A 12,760-nucleotide genomic window follows, 5' to 3' on the forward strand; every position below is an offset into this window, starting at 1 on the left:
CGTGACAGTACCCCCCCCCTTGACGCGCGGCTCCAGCCGTGTGCCGAACCCGGCCTCGGGGACGGCCAGGAGGACGCGGACCCGGGCGCGTGGGATGCCCACGGTGGAACTCAGTCAGGAGGGATGGATCTAGGATGTCCCTCCTAGGCACCCAGCACCGTTCCTCCGGACCGTACCCCTCCCACTCCACGAGATACTGGAGACCACTCATCCGGCGCCTCGAGTCCAAGATGGTCCGGACCCTGTACGCCGGGGGCCCCCTCGATGTCCAAAGGGGGCGGAGGGGTCTCTCCTATCTCATCTTCTTGGAGTGGGCCAGCTACCACCGGCCTGAGAAGAGACACATGGAACGAGGGGTTAATATTCTTGTACTCAATAGGCAGTTGTAACCTGTAACACACCTCGTTCAATCTTCTCAGGACTTTAAAGGGCCCCACAAACCGCCGACCCAGCTTCCGGCAGGGGCAGGCGGAGGGGCAGGTTTCGAGTCGAGAGCCAGACTCGATCTCCCGGTGCGTACACCGGTCCCTCACTGCGGTGGCGATCAGCGCTCGCCTTTTGTTGACGGATGGCCCGCTGCAGATGGACATGGGCAGCGTCCCACGTCTCCTCCGAGCGCCGAATCCACTCGTCCACCGCAGGGGCCTCGATCTGGCTCTCGTGTCATGGTGCCAGGACCGGCTGATACCCTAAAACACACTGGAAAGGTGTTAAATTGGTGGAGGAGTGGCGGAGAGAGTTCTGGGCCATCTCTGCCCAGGGGATATACCTAGACCACTCCTCCGGCCGGTCCCGGCAATAGGACCTCAGAAACCTACCCACATCCTGGTTGACTCGTTCAACCTGCCCATTGCTCTCTGGGTGGTACCCGAGGTAAGGCTCACCGAGACCCCCAAGCGTTCCATGAACGCCCCCCAGACTCTGGAGGTGAACTGGGGACCTCGGTCAGACACAATATCCTCGGGGACCCCATAGTGCTGGAACACGTGGGTAAATAGGGCCTCGGCGGTTTGTAGGGCAGTAGGGAGACCCGGCATTGGGAGGAGACGACAGGCCTTGGAGAACCGATCCACAACGACCAAAATGGTGGTATTCCCCTGGGAAGGGGGTAGGTCGGTTACAAAATCCACCGAGAGGTGGGACCATGGTCGTTGTGGAACGGGCAGGGGATGTAACTTACCCCTGGGCAAATGTCTAGGCGCCTTACACTGGGCGCACACCGAGCAGGAGGAGACATAAACCCTCACATCCTTAGCTAACGTTGGCCACCAGTATTTCACGCTAAGGCAGTGCACTGTCCGGCCAATACCTGGATGTCCAGAGGAGGGTGATGTATGAGCCCAATAAATAAGACGATCACGAACCTCGAGCGGAACGTACGTCCGCCCCACAGGACACTCGGGGGGAGTAGGCTCGGTACGCAGTGCTCGCTCGATTTCCGCATCGACCTCCCATACCACCGGAGCCACCAGACAAGACTCCGGCAGTATGGAAGTAGGCTCAATGGCCCTCTCCTCTGTGTCATACCGCCGGGACAGGGCGTCTGCCTTACCGTTCTGGGACCCTGGGATGTATGTGATCTTAAAAACAAACCGGGTCAGGAACATGTTCCACCTAGCCTGACGAGGGTTCAATCTCCTAGCTGCCCGGATGTACTCCAGGTGTGTTGTTCTGTCAGAAGAACCGATGTGGATGTGGTGGAGGAGTCAGGCGCAGGACACAGAGGCTTCGTCCAACAGACTTTACTATTCAAAAGTGCAAAAATACTATACACGGCCTCGAAACAAACAGAGGCGAGTGAATACGTAAACCATGCGTAAACACTAAACAAACAAACAGAGCGTCAACACGCAGCTCCGAAATACAGGCAGACACAGGTGTACAAGACAGACCAAAGCAATCACACCACGAAACATTCAACGGTGGCAGCTAGTACTCCGGGGACGGCGAACGCCGAAGCCTGCCCGAACCAGGAGGAGGAGCAGTCTCGGCCGAAACCGTGACAGTTTGGAGGGATGGAGTCACACGTCACACATTCTGTGGCATGTCACAGATCACATCAGGCCCCATTAATTGTATGTCTTATCTCAACGTCCCATATAGAATTGTAGGTTAATGATTTCTTAACAGATTATTTGTGCCTGACATTTAATGCATGCTAAATGGGGTTTAGTGTATGACTAATAATCCAATTTAAAGACACAGATATGCAATTTGGTTATATTATCCCTGTAGGAAGGAAGGAGGTGAGGAAAGGAAAGCGAGGAATTGATAAACAATATTCTGAAAGAACCCTGGTGTACTAGGGTCTGTGTCTGTTCTGCTTTTTGTTAGATGATTGGGGACATTCTCTTGAGCAAAGCCTCATGAACAAGTATGCTCTGACAAAAAGCTTGACTGACCGCACCAGACGTGATATGATCAAGATATAGGTTGCAAATATGACAGAGGATCATAGATAAATCATCAAGTTTTAAATGCATTAAGATGAATGTTTTGCATTCATGTATTATTGCCAATCTAGTAATTTCATTTTATTTTTAGAACAAGAGCAATAGTTACTCGAGGGTTCCAATGATTTGGGCATAAATACCATTCAGTCTTGGCGTCCACTACTCAATCTACCACTTATCTTTGGTGACTTGGTGTGTCCGAATGATCACTGGGATTTGTTGCTTTTGTTGCTTCCAAAAGTCAACATTGTATTTTCACCAGTGTTATCAGATGGTATTACAGTATATTTGAAGCACTCAATTGCAGAACATCACGGAATGTTTAAGCATTTGTTTCCTGGAAAGAGGTTGTTACCCAAGCATCATTTTATGGTGCATTATCCGAGATGTATTACGAAAATCGGGCCAATTCTCCATGGCTGGTGTATGCGCTACGAAGCAAAACATGTTTTGGGGTTAAACAAGTGAAAAGCTTTAAAAACATAACTAAAACATTGGCCAAGAAACACCAAAGTGACATGGCATACAACTGGCAAACATTTGACCTAGATAGATTGGATATTGGTCCAGGGAAAATTGTGTCCTTGAATGTAATGAAAGGCGCTCATGAAATAGCAAACGCACTCCTTCCACTAAGGTTTTGAGTGTAAAATGGGACAAATATCAAGGGAATGTATACCGTTCAGATTTGGTTGTTTGTGTTAAAGTTCATTGTGACATGCCAATATTTCACGAAATCCAATCTATTCTTGTAAACGTTGACAACGTACTGCTGGTTACCTTTGCTTTAGACACACTGTGTCTTTGTGAACATTTTCATGTGTTTAAAGTTGTACGGACAAGAAAGGGACCCCATGTTGTTCATGTTCAAGATCTTTTGTATCACAAAGCATTCGTCATACAGATGTCACATGGTGGTGATGATTCAAGTTTGTTTGTAGTCCCGTACTGCTTCATGTGATTTTATTTCCACGCTTATACACAGTACCAGAACAATTATACATATTTGCACATACAGACATCATGTAGGGAGAGTACGAAATCAGAAGGCCATGCACCTGTGGGCGGAAATTGCCCCACGGAGGCACAGGAGTGTGGCTTTTTTCCCTATTGCTTTATTTGAATAATAAAAGGGGGTGATAGTAAGATTGAGATCAGTGGAGGCTGGTGAGGGGAGGACGGCCCATTGTAACGGCTGGAATGGAGTGGATGGAATGAAACACAGGGAAACGTGTTTCATTCCATTCCATCCACAACATTCCAACCATTACTATGAGCCGTCCTCCCCTCACCAGCCTCCACTGATTGAGATATCTACTGTATAGAGACAGACGCACCGACAGTTCAGATGGAAAGGACACAAGAAAAGAGACAGCTGAACACTAAAGATGTCCAAATCAATATCTTGGCGTCAATATTAATACTGGAATGAGAATGAGGTTTAAGTGACTCAAGCCGAGCACATGTGCACGTGTATCCTGGTCTGTCATCGAAAATGTGGCAGGCATGCTTTTAAGCCGTGCTAACACATGTTTGGATATCTGCTATGGGGGGTTGGATCACAGAAACAGACCAAAATACTGCTTATCTACTCATCGGTACATTGAGAAATTGCAAAAAACTACATTAGACAGCCAGGTAGAATCTCATCACATCACACAAACCCAAATAGTCAACAAGCTGATATTCTCATCAGAGAGGAGGGTGATTTGAACAGCCGTAACAGTCGTAAAAACACTTTTTCAGTATGAAAAATGTATGCACTCACTAGCTGTAAGTCGCTCTGGATAAGAGCGTCTGCTAAAATGACTAAAATGTAAAAACAGTATTGCTTATGGGGATGAAAAGGAGCTAACGACACATAAGCAGGAAATGTTCTGGGAACGTTTGCCCTGCGTTTGTCTACGTCTGTGTGTTTGGGGTTACACATCTGCCCGATAGCGAGAGGGATGTGAATGTGTGATGATTAGAGGCCTGCCCTTATCAGTGCCTGTGTGTGCGCGCGTACGTGTGCATTCATTTGTGTGTGTGTGTGTGTGTGTGTGTGTGTGTGTGTGTGTGTGTGTGTGTGTGTGTGTGTGTGAGTAGGGGTGGCACATGTTCTCTTTGTTCTGGGTCTGCCCCCCACCCACCCTCCCCTCGCCCTACAGAAGACCGGCTGAGGCTCGATCTCCCGGAGCTTGGAAGGCTGCCATGCTTCAACCTCCACTGGCTTGGAACCACTGCAGCCAACTCCCACTTTCCCAAAAAAATACCTGTTGGATTGAAAAAGCAAAAGAAACAACCTGTGACCGGTAACACTCACTGTACTCACAACTAGTAGTTTGTATGAGAAGACAACAAGACACTTTGAAAATGTTTTACATTATTCTATGACGAGTAGATACTTAATTGACTGATTGTATAGGAATTTGCATTGCATCTACAAATTACTACAAATATATACAATAATGGACTGGATTTATGTTTCCCAAGTGCATTTTAAAGGGGGACCCACCTCTCCCATCCCACTACCAATGTGCAGCAGCACACACCTCAAAAGATTGTCAATTGTTGATCTACATAGTTTGTGAGCCGTGTGATAATGCTTAACCACTGTAATGAGCTATTATTGGTCAGTTGTTTCAAGTGTTATTAGTTAGTGACTACGTAGAAACAGCAGCAAAGTGGGTGCTAATGTTATGAGAAGTCTTGAAGTCTTGGGGACAGGGCTGGATTAAGAAATCATAGGCCCCGGGGTCTGAAAAAAATCAGCCTTTTAAAAACAAATTTCATCCAAATCTATGTCTTTTTTTTGTTTTATACCACACAAATGACCGAAATGAGTGGCTACTGTGACACTGACAAACTGAGATCAATCTGGTCTTGAATTCAAACACACTCTCTGCAGCAGGCAGCAGAGAGCGGGCTCCTGATTCTTCCTGTGGTTGGCGGTTGCAGTAAAAATATATAAAATATATACTACATACTGTATATAATAGATACTGTATATATAATAGATACAGTATATATTTCCTTAATACTGTACATTAAAAAAAATATATATATATTTGCGGGGCTTCAGCCCCGGTAAGCCCCTGCATTAATCCGTCCCTGCTTGGGGATACTGCGAGATTCTGTAAATGTTGTTGTACTTACCCAGAGTCAGATGAACTCGTGGATACCATTTTTGTCTCTGAGTGCAGTATGAAGGAAGTTAGAGAGAGTTTCGCGAGCCAATGCTAACTAGCGTAAGAGTAATGACTGGAAGTCTACAGGTACAGTACTTATAGACTTCTAGTCATTGCGCTAACGCTAGTTAGAATTGGCTCGCGAAACTCTCTCTAACTTCCTCTAACATAAAAATGGTATCCACTAGTTCATCGGACTCTGGGTAAGTAGAAAAATTGCTTAATTGCCCGAATCTTGCAGTATCTCTTTAACACCTCAAGGCCGTCAGTTTGGTGTGTGTGTGTGTGTGTGTGCGTGCATGTGTGCTTGGGCGTGCGTGTGTGTGGGGAAGAAGGGGTGTTTAGGCAAATGGAGGAATGCAGGTTGCCAGGGCTGGCATGGATTGGAGTGGGTGTATGGGTGGTTCAGGGGGGTGAGGTGCAGTATTAAAGTTTGTATAACTTACTTTTGTGTGTGTGTGTGTGTGTGATTTGAGTGCGGGCCAAGAGGCTTGGGGCAATCGAAATGGAAGCAGAGTGGGCTGAGCGAGGCAACCAGAAGGAGAGGTAGGAGAGGGGAAAGAGAGGACCCTCCTAGCATGCTGATGGGTGGAGAGACAGACTGAGCCCTTTGGGGGCGCCGTAACCACATGTTGGGGCTTGGAGATACCTCCAGGCTTTTTGAAGGATCTGATTTGAAATTGTAATATAGTGGACATAGTGGGTGCATGAATGGGCAGTGTGTCGGTTGGTTATTCTATCCTTGTGGGGACCTAAAATCCCCAAAAGTCCCCACAAGGAGAGTAAAACAAGGAAAATCTGCGGTCGTGGGGACATTTCCCACATCCCCATGAGGACAAAGGCTTTTTTAAGCTCCGGTGTTAGGGTTACAATTAGGGATAGGGGTAGAATTAGGGTTAGGGTAAGCAGTTAGGTTTAGGGTTTAAGTTACAGGTTAAGGTTAGGGTTAGGGTTAATATGATTTTGAATGGAAATAAATTTTAGGTCCCCACGTGAATAGAAGAACAAAACGTGTGTGTGTGTGAAAGAGATAGAGGGAGAGAGAGCATGTAGAGTATTTGTGTGTGTGTGTGTGTGTGTGTGTGTGTGCGTGCGTGCGTGCATGCATGCAGTGGTGTAAAGTACTTAAGTAAAAATACTTGAAAGTCCTACTTAAGTAATTTTTTGGGATGTCTGTACTTTACTATTTATATTTTTGACAACTTTTACTTTTACTTCACTACATTCCTAGAGAAAATAATGTACTTTTTACTCCATAAATTTTCCCTGACACCCAAAAGTAGTCGTTACATTTTGAATACTTAGCAGGACAAAAAAATTGCATAATTCACACACTTATCAAGAGAACATCCCTGGTCATCCCTACTGCCCCTGATCTGGCAGACTCACTAAACACATGCTTCGTTTGTAAATGATGTCTGAGTGTTGGAGAATGCCCCTGGCTATCCATAAATGTAAAAAACAAGAAAATGATGCCGTCTGGTTTGCTTAATATAAGGAATTTGAAATTATTTATACTTTAACTTTTGATACTTAGGTATATTTGAGCAATTACATGTACTTTTGATACTTAAGTATATTTAAAACCAAATACTTTTAGACTTTTACTCAAGTAGTATTTTACTGGGTGACTAACTTTTACTTGAGTAATTTTGTATTAAGGTATCTTTACTTTTACTCAAGTATGACAATTGGGTACTTCTTCCACCAGTGCATGCAGGGACAAGCAAGTGACATTTTCCAAGTAAATAAAATGGCCGATTTCAAGAAAAAGATAGGAGTCTGGAGAGACCGAGTGGATAGATGCATTTTCGATATGTTACCCCTATTCTCAACTTTGGCTGACGTTGGTGATGCAGACATGGATCACATGCGTAAATAGATGGGGTTACATCTGAGCAAAACTCTGCTCAAATTGGAGGTTTACTTCCCCTCACAATCTGATCCATGCCCGGGAGAGCAGTGGATGCGTAATCCGTTCACCACAACTGAAGAGACTCACAGCTTGTCACCGGTTCTTGATGATAAACTATTGGAGCTGTCCTGTGACCAAGGCCTGCGCGCTCGTTTTAGTGAGATGCGCATGTCCACATTCTAGCTGTTCAGCAGCGGAGAATACCCGCAACTCTGTTGAAAACACCTCTGGGGTGTCCCTGGCACAAAAAAAGTTTCAGAAAGGCTGACCTATATATACTGAACATAAATATAAATGCAACGTGTAAAGACATGACTCCGATACATATGGGATATATTTGGTTTGTCTCTATGATATTCAGAGGCTGCGCTACAACCTTCTATAGCTGAGGACGAGGAGACAAAAATGTACTTTGCTTGGGAAGTAATGTTTCTGTCACTATCAACTGATGTTCGACATTTCAACAGGCTATTAATAAACAACATACTAACTCTAAATCAGTCAGGAGCAAGACAGGTAGCCTAAGAAGGAACGAAAATGAATTATTATATTTCAAGGCTATAGCCTGCCATTTAAGAAATCAATTGTGAAGCATTTGTGACAAGCTATAGGCTGGCAGGAGTGCTCAGCATTTCAACAACACATCAAAAACAGCACTTCAACAACATGCCTATAAGTTTAGCATTTAGGCTGTGTAAAATGAAATTTAGGCTATACAGTTATGTTGGGAGTACCTTTGAATTCACTTTTAGAAACAAGAGTTTGGCCAGTCTTTGGTTTGAGGATCATGTGGTGAGCTATGCGTGCCTGGTTTGTTAATTTAGCCTAGCGGATGCTCTTATATTCCCATGCCCTAATCACAGTCAACACATCTATTTTGTAACAACAATATCATGGAATGAAATATAATAAATTATAAAATGATAGTTTCCAAATCAAAAAAAGTTAAGTGCATACCTGATGATATGTGGCTGCTGTGTAAAACAATGAATGGCTTTTTCTCGAAATCATTGATGATCAGATACCTCAGTTGTAACTGGTTTTGTTGCACTACATTTGTACAGTTGATAGACAACTTTTGTTCCAAACTTAGACTATCCTCTTTTTAGTTGTTGTAATTTTTACCCCCTTTTTTCTCCCCAATTTCGTGATTACGATCTTGTCTCATCGCTGCAACTCCCCAACAGGCTCGGGAGAGGCGAAGGTCGAGTCATGTGCCCTCTGAAACATGACCCGCCAAACAGCGTTCAACTGACGACCGAAGTCAGCCTACGGGCTCCCGGCCCGCCACAAGGAGTCGCTAGAGAACGATGAGCCAAGTAAAAACTGGAATGAAATTCACTCTCGGGATGGGTGGCTCAAAAATAACTAACTAAAATCCACACCCCCAATAAGCCATGTGTAACGTAGACGCAGGGAGTCAGGAAGCAGGCCCCGAGAGCGAGGAGCGTGCTGGTCCAGACAACGAAGGTGGAAATCTCGGATTATGTTGGGATCTAGAATGTCGTCCACCGGAACCCAACACCGCTCCTCTGGACTGTACCCCTCCCAGTCCACCAGGTACTGGAGCCGACCCCCACGACGTTGGGAGTCCAGGAGTTATCTGACGGCATAGACGGGGCTCCCCTCTATGTTCAAGGGAGGAGGAGGGGTGTCGTGGGGGACTGCATCAGCCAGAGGACCAGGAACCACCGGCCTGAGGAGGAAAACATGAAAAGATGGTGAGATCCGGTAGTTAGTGGGGAGTTGTAATCTGTAAATTACCTCGTTGACCCTCTGGAGGACCTTGAATGGCCCTACAACCTGGGGACTCAGTTTCTTACAGAGCAGGCGGAGCGGGAGGTTCCTGGTGGAGAGCCAGATGCAATCAACAGGATGGAACATGGGAGCCTCACTGCAGTGGCGATCCGCCTGCTCTTTCTGACTGCGGGCGGCATGCTGGAGTCTCACGTGGGCATTGTTCCAGACCTCTTCTGCGCACCTGAACCATTCGTCCACCGCAGGAGCTTCGGTCTGGCTCGAAGTCCACGGAGCCAGGGCTGGCTGATAACCCAGAACACACTGGAAGGGAGTCAGCCTGGTCGAAGAGTGTCGCAATTAATTCTGGGTGTATTCAGCCCAAGGAAGGAATGGGGCCCACTCCCCCTGCCGGTCCTGGCAGTGGCTCCTCAGCAACCTCCCCAGTTCCTGGTTCATCCTCTCCACCTGCCCTTAAGACTGAGGCCGGTACCCGGAAGTGAGGCTGACTGTGACCCCAGCTTCTCCATGAAAGCCTTCCATACACGTGATGTGAATTGGGAGTCACGATCGGAGACTATATCCTCTGGAAGGTTATCGTGTCAGAAGTCCTGTTGGAATAGTGAGACCAGAGAGAGGGATGTAACGGCATGATTTAGACAATCTGTCCACTATCACCAGAATGGTGGTAAAACCATCAGAAGAGGGGAAATCAGTGACAAAGTCAATGGACAGATGAGACTAGGGACGCTGAGGCACGGGAAGAGGAAGGAGTTTCCCTGTTGGAGCGTTCTGGGGGGGGGATTTGGATTGGGCACTTATGGAACAGGAGTTGACATAACGAGTGACGTCCTGCACCAAGGTGGGCCACCAGTACTTTCCAGAGATGGACTGAATAGTGCGTGTGATACCTGGATGTCCAGCGACGACAGCTGTGTGTGCCCAGGTCAATAGATTATCCCTTATCCCCGTGGGAACGTAGGTGCACTCAGGAGGACAGGTGGCAGGTGCGGATTCCTTCTCCAGGTCCCAGAGCACGGGGGCTACGACTCGAGAGGGCGGGATTATGGGTGCACTCAAGACAGGAACCGCTCCTGAATCATAGAGACGGGACAGGGCATCGGCTTTGATGTTTTTTTTTACCTGGGCGTTATGCCAGCGTGAAATCGAATCTGGTGAAGAAAAGGGCCCACCTGGCTTGGCGCAGGTTCAGTCACCTCGCTGTCCGTATGTACTCCAGGTTCCGATGGTCAGTGAGGATGAGAAATGGGTCCTGGGCCCCCTCCAGCCAGTGTCTCCACTCCTCTAATGCCAACTTCACAGCCAGGAGCTCCCAATCGCCAATATCATAGTTCATCTCTGCAGGAGATGGCTTTTTTGAGTAATATGCACATGGATACAATTTCTGTGGATTACCTTGACGTTGGGGCAGGACAGCCCCCACACCTACTTCTGAAGTGTCCACCTCCACCACGAAGGATCTGGATGTTGAAGCAACGGGGCAGAGCTGAAACGACCCTTCAGTAGGCGGAAGGCTTCGTCAGCTGCAGAATTCCACCCAGAGAAGTGAGAGGAGATCGAGCTAAAGTTCTTATCCTCGGCCATGAAATCGGCGGTAGAAGTTGGCAAATCCCAAAAACCGTTGTAACCCCTTTATGGTGGCTGGGACTGGCCATGACCTGACAGCATTCACCTTCCTCTCATCCATCATGACTCCTTGCGGGCTGATCTGGTAACCCAAAAAGGAGACCTCCTCCTGATGGAATTGGCACTTCTCCGCCTTGACGTACAGGTGGTTGGCCAGTAGCCGTTCTAGGACTACTCAGACGTGCGCGTTGTGCTCCTCCAAGGTAGCCGAGTAGACCAGGATGTCGTTGATATACACGACTACCTGGCGTCCAAGCATGTCCCGGAACACCTCGTTGACGAATGCCTGGAAAAATGACGGAGCATTGGCTAATCCAATTGTAGGATCAAATTGTAGGCACTCCGCAGGTCCAACTTGGTGAAAAACCGGGCCCCATGTAGTTGTTCAATTTTGGCCAGCACCAATGGGAGAGGGTAGCGGTACTTCGTGGTGATGGAATTCAGATTTCTGTAATCGATGCACGGGCGCAATCCTCCATCCTTCTTGGCCACGAAGAAGAAGCCTGCCGACGCAGGGGAGGTGGGCGTGCGAATGAAACCCTGCTGGAGAGCCTCCTGGATGTACTCCTCCATAGCCTTGGTTTCGGCCACTGACAGAGGGTAGATGCGGCCGCGCAGAGCCTGCAAGCAGGTCGATGGCACAGTCCCAGGGGCGATGAGGGAGACAGGTGGCGGGGTCTTTGAAAAAACCTCCCGAAGATCTTAGTATACCTCCGGGATGTTGGGCTGAAGGGCAACCACAGGACTCTCAACCGACGTGGAACCACAGGGGAAGGGAAAGCAGGTCTTCCGGCATTCGGGTGCCCAGTCCGTGATTGTCATCCTCGACGATGAGATGGTGGGGTTATGACGTTGAAGCCATGGGAGGCAGAGGATGATCTTGTGTACGGGTGCACTGATTATGAGGAAGGGAAGGCTTTCTTGATGTATGGACTCCACGGTGAGTGGTGCTGTGATGTGTGTGATTGTCCTGGATCCCAGTGGTTAACTATCCCATGCTTGAACCAGACAAGGAGAGGAGAGCGGGTATGAGATGATGTTAAGGGAGGAGGCGAGGGCCTGGTAAAGAAAATGATCCAGGGCACCGGAGTCCACTAGAGCTGTAGAAACAAAACATGAAGGACAGCCAGCCAGTGAAATCATCACTAGGAAAGATTTGGCGGAAAGTGATGATGATGGAATACTCACGCCTAACCCAAGAGACGGATGATCCCTCTGCTCCCGTGGACCCCTGGTTAGAACGTACCGGACACCGCTGAAGCTGGTGCCCCTCGTCCGCAATAAGTACAGAGCCCCAGCTGTCTACGACAGTGTCTCTCAGCCGCGGAGAGACGTGTGGCCCCCACCTCAATGGGTTCAGGCTCTGACTCAGAATGATCAATGGAGGAGGGAGAGAGGCGATGGGGGTACCAGCGCTCCCGAAGAAGGTTATCCAGACGGATGGCCATCGCGATGAGGGCATCCAAGGAAAGGTTGTCGTATCAGCACGCCAACTCAGTCTAGACCTCTTCGCTCATTCCATCCGCTGGATGCTGCCACTGTCCGAAAGGTGAGTGCGTACTCCGCCGTGGTCTGGCCATCCTGTTGTAGTTGGAGTAGGTGCTCACACCCCTCTCTGCCATCTGGTGGATGGTCGAAGACCCCCTGAACAGAGCCATGAACCCCTCATAGGAATCCAGCTCTTCCTCTCCTCTCTCCCAAACAGCCGTGGCCCACTCCAACACCCATCCAGTCAGCAGATAAATAACTGTGGCAACCTTGGACCTCTCGGTGGTGGGGGCTCCCATCTGATGAGCGAAATAGAGGGAGCACTGGAGTAGGAAGCCACAGCATTTCAA

The sequence above is a fragment of the Coregonus clupeaformis genome, chromosome 10 (genome assembly GCF_020615455.1).
Source record: "Coregonus clupeaformis isolate EN_2021a chromosome 10, ASM2061545v1, whole genome shotgun sequence".
NCBI lineage: Eukaryota > Metazoa > Chordata > Actinopteri > Salmoniformes > Salmonidae > Coregonus > Coregonus clupeaformis.